The sequence below is a fragment of the Narcine bancroftii genome, chromosome 3 (assembly GCF_036971445.1).
Source record: "Narcine bancroftii isolate sNarBan1 chromosome 3, sNarBan1.hap1, whole genome shotgun sequence".
NCBI classification, from domain to species: Eukaryota; Metazoa; Chordata; class Chondrichthyes; order Torpediniformes; family Narcinidae; genus Narcine; species Narcine bancroftii.
The window spans coordinates 110111210-110133336 of NC_091471.1; the positions used below are offsets into that span (position 1 = coordinate 110111210).

Here is a 22127-nt window from a genome sequence, read left to right on the forward strand (position 1 = left end):
TGAACTTAGTTTAACATTTCTTCAGGATGATGACATGACTAGGAGTGGATTATTCTCCCAATATTGCACTGAGAAGTTAAGGCCACTAACCTATTCAAGTTCCTGGAGTGCAGCGAGAACCTCCTAAATCAAAGATAACCATGAGTTAAATCAGACACTGGCTAATACATTACAGTGATGTCTAGAGGTCCAAATTTGAGGCTGTGATAAAATTGGCATGACTTACTGTGAGACTATACTCTGCATTTTTTGTTTAATTATTGCACTTTCTACTGTATTTAAGTATTAGATGACTTGCCGAGATAGTGCCCAAAACAAAGCTTTCACTGTTGGTGGCATGGTTGGTGTAGCAATTAGCACAATGCCTTTACAGCGCTAGCGATTGAGATGGGGGTTCAAATCCTGCACTGTCTGTAAAGAGTTGGTACATTCTCCCTGGGTCTGCGTGGGTTTTCCCCCACTGTTTGAAATGTACCTGGGGTGTTCATTGGGTGTAAATTGGGCAGCATGGAACTGTGGGCTGAAATGGCCTGCTATTGTGCTGTATGTTTAAATTTTAAAAGATTGTTACTTGCCACACATGACCATAAAGAATTCAATATTATACAGCACCTTCTGGTACTTGCACACACATTGATAGGTTACTGCCAGAAGTACCCTGCTCCTGCTTCAACAGCTTTTGTAGAATCGGTGAATTGTTGGAGACTTCATTATTAGTAACTACAAGGTGTTGTTGTTTTTACATATTATTATGACTGTAAATAAAAGATTGAAAATGTTCAGTTTTATTGATTGAAATGTAAATTAATATTTAAACACTGTACTAAGTCATAAATCACTGACATAAAATTCCTTTAACTCTGCACAACTAAATGTATGATTATGCAACATTTATAGGTCTCATTCCCTGAGATGATCAGAAAATGTCATATTATTTTAAACATCACAATAATACATTTTCTTTTACTTTAAGTCAATGCGAATATGTCAATTTTATTTCATTTTCTATGACAGCACAAATAAGTCATCAAAATCACAGTTTTTCACTTCTTAGTTTGCTATCTAAGAGAGTGCATCCATCTAGTTGGGTGTTCATCCAGCTTGGTATCATCAGAGGTGCTGGATGTCAAAATTCCCTACAGACTGCATTGGATCATACATTATTTCAATCAGTGGGATATCCACGTCCATGCCGCAGTGCAACACAGTTGGCACAACACTATTACAGCGCCAGCGACCAGGTTTGAATCTGCTGTGTCTGTGAGGAGTTTGTATATTCTCCCCATGACCACATGAGTTTCCTCCCAGTGCACTGGTTTCTTCACCCATCCAAAGTTGTATGGAGTCAGTAGGTTAATTGGTCACATGGATGTAATTGGGCAGCGTGGGCTCATTTGCTGGAAGGGCCTGTTCAGATTTCAGATTTATTGTCAGAGTACATAAACGAGATCACAAAATCCTGAGATCATTTTTACCTGCGAGCTAGGCTGAATTACCATGTATTGGTAGTGCAAAAAAATGTACTCAATGTACATATATAAACAAATAAAGAAAAGTAAACAAGCTGACAGTGCAATAGAGAAAGAAAATCAATAAAATGCAAGTAAGGGTCCTTAAGTGGGTCCCTGATTGAGTTTGTGGTTGAGGAGTCTGATGGTGAAGGGACAGCAGTTGTTCCTGAACCTGATAGTGCGGGTTTTGTGGCACTTATACTTCTTGCCTGATGGGAGCAGTGAGAACAGAGCGTGTGCTGGGTGATGTAGATCCTTGATGATTGCTGCTGCTCTCTGATGGTGGTGTTCCCTGTCGATGCTCTCGATGGTGGGAAGAGTTTTGTCTGTGATGTCCTAGGCTATGTCCACTACATTTTGCAGGGCTTTACACTTAGGGGTATTGGAAGCAGGTAGTGGGATCCAAGAGACAGTTCTAGAGGAGCCTTAGACCTTGATCTTGTCTCACAAGTCTGAGATTCTTACTCTTTGTGTGGATAAGAGTGGGGACTGTAGGAAGGATGAGTCACCTAACCAGGAAGCCATTTAAGAGGGGAGAGAGAGGGGAAATATTGAGGTAATCAGGGTAGTCTTCTTCTTTGGCTTGGCTTCGCGGACGAAGATTTATGGAGGGGGTAAATGTCCATGTCAGCTGCAGGCTCGTTTGTGGCTGACAAGTTCAATGCGGGACAGGCAGACACGGTTGCAGTGGATGCAGGGGAAAATTGGTTGGTTGAGGAATAGTCAAAGTTCTCTGTCATAAGCATAGAGCATCCCAAAGGCTGTGTTGCCTTCATGGTTCCTGGGTTTGGAATATCTTATCTGACTTGCAGAGGAATTTGCATTGGGAGGGAAAAGATCCAGTTATCGTGGTCCATGCGGGTACCAACCACATTGGTAGAATGAGGAAGGATGTTCTGCTAAGGGAATTTGAAGATCTAGGGATCAAATTAAAAAGGTGGTCATATCTGATTACTACCGGAGCCACTTGAAAATTGGCACAGGGTCCAGAAGATTAGAGAGTTCAATGCATGGCTCAATGTTTTGTGTGGCAGAAATAGGTTCTTATTCATGGGAAATTGGCACCAGGAAGGAAGAGCTCAAAGGGGACTCCATCTGAACTGTTATGGGACATGGGTCCTGACAAATCACTTAACTAGGTCTGTGGACATGGTTTTAAACCAAATAGTTTTGGGCGGGGGGGTCGGGTTCAATAGATTGGAGAGAGAAGAATAAAATAGAAGAGTGTGGATAGAATAAAGCAAAAGTTAAAAAAGAGAAAAGTAAGAGTAGAGGGGATAAAAAAAGGCAAAGATTACCAGATTATAAAAGCACGTAATATTTGAAACATAAATCAATATAATTTTTTAAATGTCAAATTTTAAAAGTTTTTTAAATTTAGGCATAAAGCACAGTAACAGGCCATTTCAGCCCATGAGCCCGTATCACCCAGTTACAACTCCGGTACATTTCAAATGGTGGGAGGAAACCAGAGTCCCCAGGAAAAACCCACGCAGACACAGGGAGAACATACAAACTCCTTTCAGACAGCGCCGAATTTGAACCCAAGACCCGATGGTGCTGTACAGCATTGCGATAATCTCTACATTAACCATGCTGCCCCAAAGGGGTATGATTTAGTTTCCATTACAGAAACATGGTTGCAGGGTGGAGATTATTAGGAATTAAATATCCAAGGATATCAGGTAAGGAGGAACAGGCAGGAAGGTAAGGAGAGGTGGGATTGCGCTCTTAGTTAAGGATGAGATCAGGGCATTAGTGAGAGATGATGTAAGATCTAATGAGCAAAATGTTGAGTCCATTTGGGTAGAAATTAGAAGTAGAAAAGAGGGGGAAAAATCACTAGTGGGAGTTGACTGTATAATAGTATTACAGTGGAACAAGTAATAAACCAAAAAATATCTGAGGCATGCAAGCAAGGAACAGCTGTTATCATAGGGGACTTTTTTTTTAATATTTTATTTATAGATTTTCAAATTCAAACAAACAATTTCCAGTAATCAAACAAAACTTACAGTTATCCAATATATATAAAATTCACTGTTGAGTTCAAGCCATTTTTTTCTACCCCTCGCCACACTCGACAGACCACAATTTCGGACAACATTCAAGACACCCACAATAAAGGTAGGGAACACCTCAGGGATTTGTCATGGCCTGAAAGTCAATGCCCAGGCTGTTACATTTTTCTTGACTTTACTTGATTGGGCTGGAATAGACTCTCCCCCCCCACCCCACCCCTCCCTCAGTAGAAGGATAGACAGGAATGCAGGGCAGCAAGATACACAGATCCATACTGTGCTCCTATGAAATTTAAATATGGTTGACAAATTTTTATTAAAATTTTATATTTTTTCCTTAATTTACAGGTAATTTTCTCCAGGGGAAAATAGCTTTGCATTTCTGCATTCCAGCGTGCAATGCCCAAGTGAGAGTCAGATTTCCAGGTAATCACTATGCACTTCCTGCCCACTGCCAATGTGATCATTACAAAAAGAATTTGGAATTTGGACAGTTTCATCTTAAGCTTTATCTCCAACATATTTCCCTATAGGAACAGCTCTGGGTCCTGTGGGAATTATTTACCTATGATTTTTTTATCTTGGTCTTGGCCTTGTTCTACCCAGAAGGGTCTCACCTTGGTAAATGTCCAGGTTACGTGCACAAAGGTTCCTGTCACAATGCCACATCTGAAGCATTGGTCTGAAATTTCTGGTTTAGCCTTATTTAATTTTTGCAGTGTCAAATATAGCAGGTGGAGAAAGTTATATTTCCCCAGCCTACACCAGTCATGCGGCTCCAACACAGGTCCGACCAGCACCGCTCATCAATCATTGTTCCTAAGTCTGACTTGATTTGTGAAGGCCCAGTTTAGGGGCTTCCACTTGGAGGAGTAAATACATCGCTGGGATGAACTGCCTTGTCTTCCCCTTTTGAATCAGGTTCTCTATGTCATGGCACATCAGTAAGGTCATGCATGGACTTAATTTGTCCCTATAAAAAAGATTTTATCTGAAGGTAGCAGAGGAATGTCTTATTTGTCAAGTCATATTTATTTCTGAGTTGCTCCAATGACATTAGTCGGTCCCATTCACAACTGTCCTTGATACATCTGACCCCCCCTTTCAACACCAGACATCCAGCATCTTGCTGTCACTGTCAATGTGACTGATCGATTCAGAGTCAGGGGTGTTTTTGGGGACAGCCCCACTTTAGACCTACATACCGATTCATTTTGTTCCAATATAGGATTTATATGTTTTAATATGGGGCTGTCTTTTTTGCCAGATAATAATTTGGTGCCCCACTTATAAATAAAGTCTCCTACTACCTTTCACCCATCGTGTATTGACCAATTTGTACCCAGGATGGTACACCTCCCTCCTCAAATAATGAGGCAATATACCTTGACTGGGCTGCCCAATAATATTTCTTGAAGTCTGGTAACCTTAATCTGCCCAGACTAAAGTCACAGGTTAGCTTTTCCATTGAGATCCTGGCTATCTTGCCATTCCACAAAAACCTTCTAACATGTGAATGTAAGTTCTGAAAGACTCTCCAGGGCTGCGCCATGGGCAGTGTTTGGAAGAGTTCAGAAGCTCGGCAACACATTCATTTTTTCACAGTTGACTCTGCCCACCAGCGTAATAGGCAGGGTCATCCAATTATTTAAGTCCTCCTCGATTCTCCTGAGCAAGGGGGTGTAGTTTAGCTTATATAAATTATTTAGGTTATTTAGTATATTTGATCCCATTTTGCGGCCACTTCAGATGACTATTCTCTTGATATTGACTATAATTCCCCCTTAGTAAATGGCATGACTTTGCTCTTAACCCAAATGATCTTGTACCCAGGGACCTCTCCATAGTTTTCCAAAGTTGAGTGCAGTCTGGCCAGTGAGTTTACTGGGTCTGTCAGATATTTCTTTTTCTTTGGCTTGGCTTCGCGGACGAAGATTTATGGAGGGGGTAAAAAGTCCACGTCAGCTGCAGGCTCGTTTGTGGCTGACAAGTCCGATGCGGGACAGGCAGACACGGTTGCAGGGGAAAATTGGTTGGTTGGGGTTGGGTGTTGGGTTTTTCCTCCTTTGCCTTTTGTCAGTGAGGTGGGCCTGTCAGATATATCAGCATATCATCAGCAAATAGAATGATTTTGTGTACCTCCTGGCCTACTCCCTTGATGTCTGGCAAATAGTCTCAGCCAACGGCTCCATAGTAGGTATGAACAGAACTGGAGATAATGGACACCCTTGTTTTCAGACTCTTGACAGTGGAAGGCTGAAGAAATTTGCTCATTGGTCACAATTTTAGCCTTGGATGTGTGGTATGACACCCTTGTCCAATTTATAAATTTGGCCATAGCCCCAATTTCCAGCACCTTGAATAAGAAATCCCCTTCCAGTCTGTCAAATGTCTTCTCTACATCCAGGGCTACAGCTATGCTTCTTTCATCCCTTGACTGTGCCAGATGCATTATACTCAGCACCCTACTTATGTTGTCGGCTTCTTGCCCACTTGATCCTTATTTATTAATTTCAGCAAATGTTTCATCAATCTATTTGCCAGGGCTTTGGCATATATAATCTTATATTCTGTATTTAATAAAGAGATTATTCTGTAAGAGGATAGTTTCAATGGATCCCTGCCTTTTTTTGAGAATTACCATAATAATTGCTGTCAAAAAGGATACTGGGAGGGCATAGGTCTCAATCACTTGGTCTACCACCTCCATAAAAAGAGGTATCAATAAATCAGGCAGGAATCCATCCTCCTCAGGAGATTTGATCATCTGTAGTGAACTCAATGCCTTTCCTATTTCTTCCTCTGTCCAGGGGAGATCTTACCCTTCCTGTTCTTCTAGGTTTAAATTTGGTAGTTCTAATTTTGACAGGAACTCATTGATTTTATCTGGCACCCATGCCAATTCTGTCTGATATAAATGTTCATAAAATCGCCTAAAAGTCTCATTAATTTCTCCTGACTTGTACGAGATCTTGTCATTCCCAGTTTGTATTGCATTGATTGTCCTTGAAGCCTGTTCTATTCTCAACTGCCAAGAGAGGACTTTATTGGCTCTCTCCCCCAATTTATAATATTTTTGTTTTGACCTCATTTTGGCTTTTTCTATACTTTATGTTTGAAGCGTATTCTATTTCAGTTTTTTTTGTTTCTTAGTGCACTATATTGTTCTTCAGAGCCGAATTTTTTAAAGTCACTCTCTAAACAAGTAATTTCCACTTCCCACATGTATTCCTTTTTTTTAATTTTTTTTAATTTTTCACATTATGAACCATACTGACCAAAATACACACAAACATTTCCCTCTTGAATATACACAGTGTCATTTTCTCCCATTTTCTCCCCTCCCTTCCCTCCCTCCTTCACCTCCCCTCCCAACCCACTCAACATTCAACATATATGATACATTAAACCCATTAAACAATGTTATCACACAATGAAAATAAACAAGAAATTTGAGTCTTCTACTTTTATATACTGGGTCAGTTCATTTCGTCTTCTTCTCTTTCTGTCATTTTAGGTGGTGGAGGTCCGCGGTAGGACTTTTCTGTTGTGTTCCATGTATGGTTCCCAAATTTGTTCGAATAATGTGATGTTATTTCTTAAATTATATGTTATTTTTTCCAATGGAATACATTTATTCATTTCTTTGTACCATTGCTGTATTCTCAGGCTATCTTCTAATTTCCAGGTTAACATAATACATTTTTTTGCTACAGCTAAGGCTATCATAATAAATCTTTTTTGTGCTCCATCCAAATCAAGTCCAAGTTTTTTACTTCTTATATTACTTAGAAGAAAGATCTCTGGATTTTTTGGTATGTTGCTTTTTGTGATTTTATTTAAATCCTGGTTTAGATCTTCCCAAAACTTTTCCACTTTCTCACATGCCCAAATTGCATGTACTGTTGTTCCCGTTTCCTTCTTACAGTGAAAACATCTGTCTGAGACTGTTGGGTCCCATTTATTTAACTTTTGGGGCATGGTGTATAGCCTATGTAACCAATTATATTGTTTCATGCATAACCACATGTTTATTGTAAAAATGGGAACGAGATCTAAACATAAAGAATGAAACATGGGAAAAGCTATGCTCCGGAACTATGAGAAATACAATGTATTCCTTTTTGATTGCTTTAGTGTATCCAGTCATTTGACCTCTTAAATACGCCTTGAGGATATCCCAGCACTTTAAAATATAAGTTTTTTTTTTATTGTTGTGATTTCCCTCTTTTTGCTTCTTTCTTTCTCATAACAAAAGAAACTTTTCCTTAACTTTTTAGATATTTATCAGTTCATTAAGTTTGGGTTTTAAACTGTCCAGCTGAGGAGAGATGACCACCCACGTGTTCACCCTACATCATCCTGCCACGCACCCCCAAAGGAGAAATTTATCTGGAGTAGAGGTACAGTTGGTCTCACAGAACATGTCCATCTGTGTTCTAACAAAGCTACAAAGCTCCAACTTCTTTAACAATGTATTAAGGCACCATCTGTACATAATCTCTTACTTATCTGGCATTTCTATAATTAACGTCAAAGCTGATCATAGGGGACTTTTAACGTGCACATAGATTGGGTGCATCAGGTTGGTCGAAGCAACCTTGAAGAGGACTTCATAGAATGCATACGTGATGGTTTTCTTGAGAAGCCTGTGACTGAATCTATAAGAAAATACACTTTCTTGGATCTGGCCCTGTGCCATGAGACAGGTAAAATTATTGATTTTGTAGTTAGCGATCCTCTTAGAACGTGTTCATAGTCTGATTGAGTTTATCATACAAATGGAGGGTACAATAGTTCAGTCTAAAATAAGTGTGTTATGCCTAAAATAAGTGTGTTATGCGAAACTAGATGGGGATGACAGAGGATTTGGCTAGAGTAAACTGGGAATGCAGGCTCTACGGAGGGACAGTTGAGGAACAATGGAGGGTTTTTACAGTGCTCAAGAGAAGTATATTCCAGTTAAAAGCAAGGACAGTGATGGGGCTAGCCAAGGATCAAGGAAGGCATCAAACTAAAAGCTCTCCAAGAACAGTGGGGAAACTAGAAGATTGGGAAAACTTTAAGAAGCAACAAAGAACCATAAAGCAAGCAATAAAGAGAGGGACAATAAACTATGAGAAAAGATTAAAACAAAATATAAAAACAGATAGTAAACATTTTTATATAAAGCTCAAAAGGTGGCTAAAATTTTAACTTTGGTTTCAAGTGGTACACACAAGAAATTGGATATTGAATAATGAGGAAATTGCTGAAGCTTTAAATAACTATTTTGTGTCAATTTTCACAGTGGAGGACACATCAGATATGTCAACAACTGATGTTATGAATGAGATGGGAGGTGAGGACCTGGATGTTATAGTGATCTCTAAAGAGGTAGTACTCAGAAAACTTAAGGGTCTAAAGGCAGATAAGTCCCCTGATCCTGAAGAAATGCACCCAGGATACTGAAAGAAATGGTAGAATTTGCGGCTTTAGTGATAATTTATCAAAATTCTCTGGACTCTGGGCAGGTCCCAATGGATTAGGGTTAGGGTTTCACCACTATTCAAAAAAGGATGTAGGCAAAAGCAATGAATTATAGGCCAGTTAGTTTAACATCTGTAGTTGGAAAAATGTTTGAAACCATCATTAAAGAAAAAATAGCAAGACATCTGGAGTGAAATGGATCCAACAGGCAGACACAGCATGTATTCAGCAAAGGCAGGTCCTGTTTGACAAATTTATTGGCATTCTTTGAGGAAATAACAAGTGCAGTAGATAGAGGGGAGCCGATGGACATTGGTAATCTGGGTTTCCAGAAGGTGTTTGATAAGGAGCCGCATAAAAGACATGTGGAAGATAAGGATGCATAGATTGGGGGTGATGTATTCACATGGATAGAGAATTGATTAACCAATAAAAATCTGGGATTGGGGTACAGGGGTGTTTTTCTAGTTGCTAATTTGTGGTGAGTTGGGGGGCCGGGCCTGCATCAGTTCACGATATACATAAATGATCTGGAAAAGGATACTTCCAGTGATACTTTCAACATCCTGGCTAGCAATAAATTCTGTTCTGCATGTTCTTTACTGCAGTCATTAGCCTATTTAAAATAATGACTGTGAAAAATAGCAAGAGTGGAATTTAGTATGGGCAAGTAACTTGCACACTAAAAATAGTATAAAAAGCAAATCAAATCACTCTGACAGCTTGCAAAGGAAAGTTCTCCTTGTATTATCCTCAAATGTTAAAAACTTCAAAACCATGTGGCATATTGTAATACTTTGGCTTTTCATAAAACACATCTTCAAGGAATGAAAATATCAGTGTCATGCTGAATATCTACACACACACACACACACACACACACACACACACACACACACAGCATTTGTTTTTGCAATACCATTTAAATCTTATAAAAGTATATTTCTTTAAACACACACACACACACACACACACACACACACGCATATATATTATATATATGGTAGCCTATGACCATGTCCCCCTTTGGAATTGCCCCTCATACATCATGCTTCAAACCAGGCTTATGTAACTACCTTATTAATTTAAGACATTTACCTCAGTATAAATTTTGGTGAATCCATTTTGCACCAAGTCTCAGGAAAATACCTTCTTCGAGGTATGGAAGCTAAAGTTAATACAATGCTGCACTATATTAGATATTTTATTAAACTTCTTTTTCTTTCAGCCCTGTTGTGACAAAGGTAACAAATAGCTTTCTTGATTATGTACAAGGTAGATTTAAATCAATTTGTTGCTCTACAGCTCTATATTCCCAATTTTAATTTAGGTCTGGAAATATTAAACTCTGATTAGGTCACCATTTTTAATTTTTTTTTGAAATGCAGACATGCAGCTCAATAACAGGCCCTTTCAGCCCACGAGCTCATGCCGTCTAATCACATCAAATGACCTACAACCCCCCGCTGTTTTTAATCAGTGGCTTCATTACATTTTGTCCTGAAAAGTCTTCAGTGTCACTGGTTTACTTTACTTAAAATACAATTAAAGCCAAGCAATAAAAAGCTGGGTTATGGTGTGAAGGTAGAAAAGTTTTCCAAGTCTTGTGTGGCAGTGAGTTACTATTAAAGCAACCATGCATTAGACTGTCTTGTATTTAATTTGAGTACCATTATGTTTAGGAGGTCTTGCAGCATTAAATATTATCTATTTTGTAACAGAAGGAGGGCATTCAGTCCATTCTGGCTACTAAAAGAACAATCCCATCAGTCCTATTTCCCATCGCACCCAGTCCTCCCTCTGCCCCCAGTCCCCCACTTATTTACCTACAACTCATCCTCTCTCTCACAGAAAATTAATAAGTCTGTTAAGAACATAAGAAACTGAAGCAAGAGTGGGTCATTCAGTCACTCATGCCTCCTCTACCATCCAATAAGATCAAGGACAATTTATCTCAAAGTCAATTTCCTTTACTAACCCCTTATTATGAAATTTCCTCAATTGTTAAAATCTTAAGTACCAAAAAAGCATAAATGGCTCACTGACCTGCTCTCTAGCCAGTTTTTAAGTGGTTGGTTAGGATAAGCTTCTGGTTAATTGATAGTGGTGGACACAGTGACAGTAAGCATCAAGTGCAGATGGTTAGACACTCTTGTTGGCGATGGTTATTGCTTGGCACTTTCTAGTGCCTGAGGATTTGTGAATGGATATGAACATTATACACTATTAACCAGCAGTCCCACTCCTGACCTTTCAATGGAGGGAAGGTCCATGATGACATAGCTGAAGAAGGCTGGGTGCCTCAAGTGGCCACTGCAGTGATATCCCAGGAATGGATTAATTCACCTCTGATGACCACAGCTTCCTTTGTGCAAGATACAATTCCAGCCATTGGAATGTTTTCCCCTTGATGTCCACTGACTTCACAGCTACATAATTTTATCTCATGATGGGGATTTGATCATCTACTATCATAAGTATCTTTATGGAAATAAAATACAATTGTGTTAATGGATAAAAACAGAAGCAACATATAGGATTCATCTGTGTCATTTTTATTGTAATTCTTTATTTATCGCACTATGAACCATATCAACCAATATATTTACTGATACATCTCTTTAAATATTCACAGTGACATTTTCTCTTTTTTCCTCCATCCCTCCCTTCCCCCTTCCCACCCCCTCCAAAAACAGTAAATATTGGACATACAAAATACAATAAAACAATATCTTTATTATACAAAAGGAATACAAACAAAAAATCTACTTATTCACATTAAATCTGATTGTGTTTATCTTCTTATCATTTTAGGTGGTGGTGGTCCTAGGCCTGCTCTTTCTGTTATGTTCCACATATGGTTTCCAGGTTTTTTCAAACATTGCAACTTTGTCTCTTAAATTATATGTGATTTTTTTTTCCCAATGGGATACACTTAAACTTGGTTATATATTCCGTTAATGTTTATAGTCATATAGTCCAACGTGGCCATCTTATATCTTTATTTTCACTTCTTTTCCACCTCTTCACCACCTCCATCCCCTTTTTTTCCATTATTGTTTTTTAAGTTTTCCTTTCTAATCTCAATATATGACAACGCACTTAAGACATGAAATACCCCAACAATCCCCAGAAGCAATAACCCTTTAACCCCAAATGAACCTCCCCTCCTTGGATTGCCCCTTGTCCCTTGACGGCAACCACAACTCCCCTTTCCATTCGGTTTGCGAACTTACTCACAAGTGTCAACCGATTTCGCAGTGACCATTATTCTCCCCCCCAGCCCCCCCCGAGAACACTATTTTCCTATACATATGACAAAGTCCTCTTTCTTTTTTTCCCCTTCTTCCCCTTCTCTTATCCATATTTAAATCTTTATATATACACATTATTTTTACTTTATATTTTTACATATTTTTGTATATTTTCTTGCCGGTCATCCTTCTTGTCACTCCTCCTCCTATCTTCTCCTGTCCTGCAATGTTCAGCAAATTCTTGGGCTTTCTTTACGTCCAAGAACAGTCTATTCCGTTCCCCAGGAATAAATACTTTTAGTACTGCTGGATGTCTTAATATAAAGTTATATCCTTTTTTCCATAAGATTGTTTTCGTCGTGTTGAATTCCTTCTTCTTCTTTAAAAGTTCGAAGCTTATGTCTGGGTAAAAAAATATTTTTTGTCCCTTATATTCCAGCGGCTTATTGTCTTCTCTAACCTTTCTTGCCTGCTCCAGTATGTTTTCTCTTTTGTATATCTTAGAAATTTTACCAATATGGATCTTGGTTTTTGATGTGGTGGCGGTTTTGGTATTAGCGCTCTATGCGCCCTTTCAATTTCTATTTCTTCATGTGAATCTGTCATTCCCAGCACCTTCGGGATCCATCCTTTTATAAATTCCTTCATATCTGACCATTCTTTGCCTTCTTTCATGTCCACTATTTTTATATTGTTTTGTCTACTGTAGTTTTCCAATACGTTAATTTTTTGTGACAATAAATCTGGTGTCTCTCTAATTTTTTTTCGCTCTCTTCCAACTTCCCTCTTAAATCATTTAGCTCCGTTACTACAGCAGCTTCTCATTCCTCCACATTTTCTACTCTTTTCCCTATTTCAGTCATGACCAACACTAAGCTTTGCATTCTGTCTTCAGCTCTTTTCATTTTTCTTTTGATTGAACTAAATTCTAATGATAGCCATTCTTTTAATTACCTCATTTGTAAAAAGGCTTTATCCAAACTTTGTCATTCTATTTTACCTTCTTCTTTCCTTTTAAATTCTTGGTCTTCTTCCTCCTCTTCTTCTGTGTCTGTATCTATGTCTGTGTCATCTTCTTCTCTTCTCTGTATCTGTGCATCTTCATCCTTCTCTGGTGAGCTGCTTTTGTATCCTTGCTGGGCCTCCAGCTGCTGTCTCCTGTTGTTGGGCCTCCCGCTGCAGGTCGATCCGCCGCTGGGTCCCCTGCTGCAGGTCGACCCATTGTTGGGCCGCATGTCGTCCCCCTGCCGGATGCCTTGTTGCCGCTCACTCTCTTCTAGCCCTTCATTCTCTTTCTCGCCACTCTTCTTCTTTCTTGCTTACTTCCCCCAGCCGAACGCCCTGATACTGGGCGTCTCTCTCAGCTGCCCGCTCTGCAGCTGGCCGCTCCTCAGCTGAGTCCCCCTCCTGCCGGCGTTAACCTTTTCTTTTACTTGCACACTGCGCATGCGTAACTCTTCGCGCATGCGCAGTGTGCACACCTTTTCTTGGCTCTGAGAGCCATTTTTGAAGTCTGCTGGTTGGGAGGACACCACTCCTCTGGGGACTCACCAACACCGGAGATCGGCCACTCCTCTCCATGGTGGCTCTCTGCTCCGTCGTGCAGGTAAGGCCTTCTTCTTTCTTCTCCAGTGATTTTCCTTCTTCCCTTTTCACTATTATTCTTACTTTTTCTCTTTTGGGTGCCATCTTCTGTCTCTTCTCTGTAACTTTATCTTTCTCTTCCTGTATTTTATGTTTATTGACCTCTGTTTTTTCACACTTTTTTTTTTCTTTTCTCTGGAGAGGCCTGGTTCCACCCGACCAGCCACTACTCCGTCACGTGACTTCCCTTCTCTGTGTTATTTCTTGAGCATTAAATTGTCACTGCATGATTTCCTAAAGCTGTTTTAAAAAGCTTTTAAAAGAACAAACCTCAGTCTTTTAAATACCACTCTTAAACCTAGAGGTGCTGGACCTCAGTTTCCTGTACCTTCTTCCCAACAGACCAAATTACTGCTTTCAGGTCTTTGGCGGGAATTGAATCAAGCTGCAGGAGGACTGCCAACTGAGGCACAGCTGATATGCAGAGATGTCGGCATACATGCCCAGACCTACCTGTTCCTTTCTGACACCCCTACATGAATAACCAACTAAATCACAGAGGAAGAAAAGCCAAGCAAAGTTCTCTTCTCTGTCTTCCAGTCTTCCTCCAGCTGTATGAACTCAGAACAAGGGACTAGCTATCTCCGATATCTCTCATTGAAAAGAAAACAAGGTCTGAAAAGTTACTTTGATCTCTGGCTGGGATGCCCGGGTAGAAAATTAAAGTGCAGACAAGAGCATGCGGTGTGACTATGCCTTGATGTAGCACTTTGTCTACTTTTCTTACGGCTAGTGGGATAAATTTTGTTTCTGGCAAGAGACGTCACTCCACATTTACTGATCTTCAACTAAGTCAATCAAGCCTGGGTCAAAGCAGCAGCTAAAATTCTTCCCCTACCCATCCTACAGTGGGAAGAGGAGAAATCAGGCAAAATATCTTTGTGAAATAAGCATTGCATGTTTGCAAGCTGACATCAACCTACTGCAGAACTGCAAAGAACAAAGGTTCACAGAAGTCTTACTTTGCTTTGATTGGTCCCATGGCTATAGAGCAATTCATATGTTACAGATTAGCCTGTTTTCTATTAGCATTAATTTTTCAAACTGCAACCATTTCATCATTAAAATAATAGAATCTGTTGACAGATTTTGAAAGCTTTTTGGTGAGAAGCTGTTGGTTTGGAATCTGTGCTCACAATGATTAAAAACAAAACAAACAATCCATTTGGTTCATTTGCCAAATTCTGTTTGCAGCTTCACATATCTACCAGATGTCAGGAAATTGCAGGATTAGTTAATAATATGAGGTTTTAGAATAATTCCTTTATTCTTCCCGCCTATTGGCTTATTGACCTAACTCAAACAAACCTGCATTAGTGATCCATAAGTAGGTTACAACAATGTTCAGATTAGCGTTCTGGTATCACTAGCTATATTGTTAACATCAGTGCTAATGTATGTAACGGCTGGTGACCAGCTACTGGCACATTAGGAAGGCAGCTTTTTACTATGATGCAAGCAGAAGGCTAACAATGTGGGTTCTCTGAGTAAACTCTGAGTAAACTCAGGCTATAAATTCCACATGCAGCAATTATATTATATATTGGAAAACACCATCAGCACTAAACGTCAACCCAGAGCTACTGTATCCCTTGGCCAGAACTATTTTTCTAGTAAATGAACTAAAACAAATTCTACTCAAAATAAATGGCCAACAACTGTTTTTTCACAAGATTAACTATGAACAAGGTACATTCCCTGCCGGATTCCTTTTCAACTGCAATTATTACTGTGATAACAAAGAAGGATAGAGACCCATTTAAACCAGCATCATATAGACCAATTTCGTTATTAAGTGCTGATTTTAAGATAGTAGCTAAAGTGTTAGCAGATAGATAGGCAAAGTATTGACCTAAGTTAATACATAAGGATCAAATTGGATTTGTTAAAGATCAGAAATCTGTAGATAATGTGACAAGGTTGATTAGTTTAATACACTTAGCTCAAAAGAGGGGAGATTTGAGTGTCGCAGATGCAGAAAAAGCACTTGATGGATTAGAATGGGATTTCTTCTTTAAAGTTTTGGAAAAATATTGGTTAGGATCAATATTTATAGATAAGGTTAAAATGTTATACAAGAACCCTAGTGCGAAGTTAGTGATTAATAGTCGAGATTCAGCAACTTTTTGGCTGACTAGATCAAGTAGACAAGGTTGTCCATTGTCACCAGCTTTATTTATTTTAGTATTAAACCTTTAGCCGAACTAATAAGAAAGGATTAAAAGATAATTATATTAAGATGAATCAGGAAGAACATAAAATAAATGTATTTGTTTTGATTTATTTAACAGATTATTTAAATTCTTTGCGCCATCTTAAAATTAGATTAAAAGAATGCTCTGAGGTACTTAACAGAACCAGAACTATCAATAAAAGAATTATATAAGAAATTGAAGGAATATGGAGAAGTGTCGGGTTACAAGATAAACGTAAATAAAAGTGAAGCAATGCCTATGAATAATGCGGATTTCTCAAAATTTAAGAAGGAATCTCCATTCAGATGGCAAATGCAGGCAATAAGATACCTAGGTGTACAAATAAACAAAAATCTAGGCCAATTATATAAACTCAATTATAATCCACTAATGAAAAAATTACAGGACGATTTAGAGCATTGGAAAGATCTACCACTAACACTGATAGGAAGGATAAACTGTATTAAAATGAACATTTTTCCAAGGATATTATACTTATTTCAGGCATTGCCAATACAACTGACAGAAAAATTCTTCAAAGAGTTAAAGAAAATAATAAGGAAATTTTTATGGAGAGGGGGGAAACCGAGGATAGCACTAGATAAATTAACAGAATGGTATAAACAAGGAGGCTTACAATTGCCAAACTTTAAAAATTATTATAGAGCCGCACAATTAAGATACCTATCAGATTTTTATCAAACAAGGGAAAAACCAGACTGGACGAGATTAGAATTAGATAAAGTAGGGGAAAAGATACCTGAACACATATTATATAAATGGGATGAAAAATTGGTACAACATAGAAATTCTCCAGTATTACATCATCTCCTCAATATTTGGAAGAAGATTCATGTAGAAAGAAAGAAAACAAATTATCAATTACCAAAACTAATATTGACGCAAAACAAGCTACTCCCTTTTACAATAGATAACCTTTCCTTTAGAGAATGGGAAAAAAAAGGGATTAAAAGAATAGAAAATTGTTTTTCAGGAAGTAGATTCTTATCCTTTGAACAAATGGGAGATAAGTACAATATAACTGGAGATACAGCGCTGGCATATTACCAACTGAGATCCTACTTGAAAGATAAATTAGGAAGCAATTTGAGTTTACCAGAGGGAAGTAACCTTGAATATGTGATTACAGATACAATGTTAATCAAAAGATTTATAACAAATATGTATATTAAACTGCAAGAAAAGGAGAATGAGGAAACAAATGGTAAAACTAAACAAAAATGGGAACAAGATTTAAATATAAAGATAAAAAAGGAAACATGGGAGAAATTATGTTCTGGAACGATGAGAAATACAATAAATACGAGGCTACGTATGATACAATATAACTGGTTACACAGACTATACATTACACCGCAAAAGTTAAATAAATGGGACCCAACAGTATCTGATAGATGTTTTCGATGTAAAAAAGAAATGGGAACAACAATTCATGCAATCTGGACATGTGAGAGAGTAGAAAAATTTTGGGATGATCTCAATCAGATATTAAATAAAATAACAGAAAACAATATACCAAAGAATCCAGAGATCTTTCTCCTAAGTAACATAAAAAACAAAGAATTTGGAATTGATTTGGAGGATGCACAAAAAAGATTTGTTAAGATAGCCCTAGCCGTAGCAAAAAAATGTATTATGTCAACCTGGAAATTGGAAGATAATTTGAAAATACAACAATGGTATATAGAAATGAATAAGTGTATTCCATTAGAAAAAATAACATATAGCTTAAGAAATAATATTGAAATATTCGAACAAGTATGGGAGCCTTACATTAAATACAATAGCGAAAACCTACCGGGGACAAACATTACCTAAGTTGATGGAAGGAGAAGGAAAGAAAAGAATGGACTCAGTAGAATTTCTGGTGTATTTTTGTTGAATGACAACATTGTCTGACTGGTTTAATGCAACCTAGATTGTATACCTAAAATGGATGAGAGGGGGGGGGGGGTGGGGGGGTGGCTTGGGAGGAGGGAGGGGGGGGAGAAAAAGTGTGAAAAAGAAAAAGTGTATATCATGGCTAATGTGATTTATGGTGTGAAAAATAAAAAATTTAAAAAAAAAGAATGCTCTGAGGTATATGGATATAAAATTAAATGAGAAAAAGGTGAAATGATACCCTTAGTAAATGGGGATTATGCACAATGCAAGAGAGTAATTAATTTTAAATGGCCAGATGCTGGAATAAAAGATTTAGGTATTTGTGTGGAACCAGAGTTTAAAAACTTATTTACATTAAATTACTCACCATTATTGAAGAAAATGAGAGGATATGGAAAGATTGTATTAAGATGAATTTTTTTTCCTAGAATACAATATCTTTTTCAATCGCATCCAATTGTAATTTCTCAAAATATTTTTAAGGAATTAAGTGCTTGTATTAGGAAATTTTTATGGAAAGGAAAAAAATGGCAAGGGTTTCTTTGGAAAAATTAATGTGCAAGTATGATTTAAGAGGTTTGCAGCTTCCCAATTTTATAAACTATTATAAAGCAGCCCAGTTGCTATTTATTAATGTAATATATGATGCAGACAAAATTCTAGCTTGGGTGAATATAGAATTTAGTAAAATATGGGAAGCAAACACACAAGACTTTATTTATAAATGGAATTCAAGATTGTTAGTGAATAGAGAAACTTCTATATTGAAACATTTTATTGAGCTTTGGAATAAGGTTGATAAAGAGATTGGAGGAGGAGGTTTAATGTGAAGTAGAACACCCTTATTTTAAAATAGATTAATTCAATTTTTAAAGATTTGGCAGCATCATGGTATTAAGAAGATTGAGAATTGTTTTGAAGCTGGGAAAGTTATTACTTTCAGTTGAATGAAAGAGAAGTTCAAGGTATCTGAGAACACCAGACTTTGTTATTATCAAGTTGCAAAACTCTTACATGAAAATTTTGGTCAAGATCCATTATTGCCAGCAGAGACAGAGTTGGAGTCATTGTTGTGTAATGGAGACATAAAGAAATTTATTTCAGTAACGTATAGGTTGTTACAGGAGAAGGCTTGGAAAGTAGGGGCTCATAAATCAAGACAAAGCTGGGAAGTACATTTGAATAAGCAAATAGATGAATGTAATTGGATCGAGTTATGTAGAGAAAGTATGAAAAGTACAATAAATGTGAGGTATAGGTTGGCACAATATAACTTTATTCATTAGTTATATTTGACACCACAATAGTCTTTCTTTCTATTCTTTCTTTCTTTTTTCTAACCAGACCTTTTTGGATTTATGTTTTAGATGTGGACAGGCAGTTGGTTCATTTCTGCATTCTACTTGGCAGTGTTTTAAGATTAAATCCTTTTGGTTGGAAATAGGTAATTTATTAGATTGAATAACAGGGGTTCAATTCCCACAGTACCCAATGCTATTTTTTTAAAATTTGGTTATATTAGAGGGGATAAACCTAAATTAAAATTGAATATCTATCAAGTGAAGTTTGTTCAAATTGCTTTAGCAATGGCTAGAAAATGTATGGCTAAAAATGTGGAAGTATAATACAGATTTAGGAATGGAGAGATGGCAAGTGGAAGTTCGATGTTGCATACCACTTGAGAAAATTACTTATAATTTAAGAGATAAATACCATATATTTTAGAAATTATGATGCCCATATTTATAAACTGTTGGTATGAATATTTAAATGAAATTCAGACATTCCCTTTCTCCTAAGGGTCTCTGCGTATTAGAAGAAGCCTTATAGTAAGGAGTGCCCCTGTGGAAGATCTCTTGCCCCATACATTTTTTTTGCTTTGTAGGGGGTTAGAGGAAGGAGGGTGGGGGGGGTTATAGGGGAGTCTTTCTTTCTATTCTTTCTTTCTTTTTTCTAATATACACATGTATTTGAAATGGATTTACAATATTGTAAAATATATGAATTATTTGTGGTTTAAAATTTATAAATATTTTTTTTAAAGTTTAACTATGAATATTTATTATCTATAACCACATCTCAACTTTGGATGGAAAATGTGCTTCAGCCAGTTGTAGAAGCTAAGAAATTCCAGTGCAGAGCTCCATCACAGTTGTGCCAGGACTAGCTCTACATTTCAAGGTTATCTATTTTGTAGTCATTGATATCTTTCTTGTAGTTAGGTGACCAATAAGGTTGAAAGAGTGCAGAGAATATTTACTAAGATGATGCTGGGACTTAAGGAACTAAGTTACAGGGCAAGGTTAAACAGGTGAGGACTTTATTGACTGGAACATAGACAAATGAGGGGAGATTTGATAGAGGTAATACAAAATTATGATTTTTTTCCACTGAAGTTGGGAGAGATACAAATCAGAGGACATGGGTTAAGGATGAAAGGGGAGAAGTTTCTGAAAAACATTATGGGGAACTCCTTCGTATAGAGAGTGGTGGGAGTGTGGAATAAAATGCCAGCTGAAGTTGTGAATGTGGCTCAATTTTAATATTTAAGAAAAATTTGGACAGGTAAATGGATGGGAGGAGTATGGAGGGATATGGACTAGATGCAGGTCAGTAGGACTAGGCTGAATAATAGGTCAGCACAGACTAGAGGGGCCAAAAGGCCTGTTTCTATGCTGTAATGTTCTATGGATCTATCTTTTGTATTCATTGACTCTTTTTAATTCAAATTACGAATGCTATAGCATAAGACAGGAACTTCCAAAGATTGATGAGGAGAAACTGTTTGCAGGTCAAGGGGTATCTCACAAGTGGGAGGCTTATAAATGAGAGATGGGGTAAGTTGAGAAGAGTATGTCACTATCAGAATGAAGGGCAAGGCTGGCAAGATTAGGAAAACTTAGTTGATCAAAGATATTGAGGATCTGGTCATGTAAAAGGACATGCATCAGTTATACACAGTTGAAATCAAGTAAATCCTTTGAGCAGTTTGGAGGATGTTTACTTAAAGAGAAAAGTAGGGAGGACAATGAAGGGGTAAGAGATAGTTTTGAAAGGGATGGTTAAAGAGATTCCTCAGTGATTCTACAGGTTTGTTAAAGGCAAAAGAGAAAAATATGGCTTCTTAAAGATCAACAAGGTCATCTCTGTATGGAACAACAGGAAATGGGGGACATCCTTAATGAGTATTTTTCTCATCTGTACTCAACATCAAGAAGGAAATAGAAGCTAGATAACTTGGAGAAATCTGAAAGAGAGTCCACATTACAGGCGAGGTGTTGGGTCTGAAAATACATAAAGATAGATATCTCCCTGTGGCCCAACCAAATGTAACCCAAGAAGTAATGTGACGCAAGTGAGGAGGTTGCAGGAGCCCTGGTAGAGTTAATTGTGTCATCGTTAAGCACAGGTGAGGTGTTAGAAGACCGGAGGATGGCTAAGGTTGCATCTTCATTTTAAAAAGGCTACAAGAACAAGCCAGTGAACTTAATACCAGCTGTGGGTAAATTACTGGTAGGATTCTACCTGCATTTGGAAAGGCAAGCACTGATTGTCAGATTGGCTTTGTGTTTGATTGAGGATTTTTGAAGAGGTGACCAAGAAGATTAATCAGAGCAGGTTGATAGACCTTATCTGTACAAACTTTAACAGACCTTTGACAAGATCCTGCATGTTAGGCTGATTTGGAAGGTTTGATAATATGGGATCCAGGATGCACTGGCAAATTAGATACAGAATGTTAAGAGTCAAAGGATGGTAATAGAGGATTGTTATTCAGATTGGATGACAGTGAAAAGTGTGTGCCACAAGAATCAGTGCTGGGTCCACTATGTGTATTGTCATGTATATTACCAATTTAGCCTGGTTAGTAAATTTATGGATGAATACAAAATTGGTGGTATAGTGTAAAGGTTATTGCTGGTGTAAGCGAAGGTTATCTAAGATTACATCAGAATCTTAATGAAAGGTGGCCAAGGATGGCATATTGGATTTTGTTTGTGTGAGGTGTGGTACTTAGTTCCATGAAAGTAACAATACAGGTACACTGGGTGGTGAAGAAGCTGTTTAGCATACATGCACTTCTCAGTCAGGTCAATGAGTACAAGAGCTGTGAATTCATGTTACATC

The 22127-nt window shown here is 37.8% G+C and overlaps 1 protein-coding gene across 2 annotated transcripts in view; it reads right to left on the reverse strand.

Moving 5' to 3' along the window:
* Positions 1-22127, reverse strand: part of limch1b (LIM and calponin homology domains 1b) — a 415809-nt gene that overhangs the window by 207757 nt on the left and 185925 nt on the right. The window lies entirely within an intron of this gene.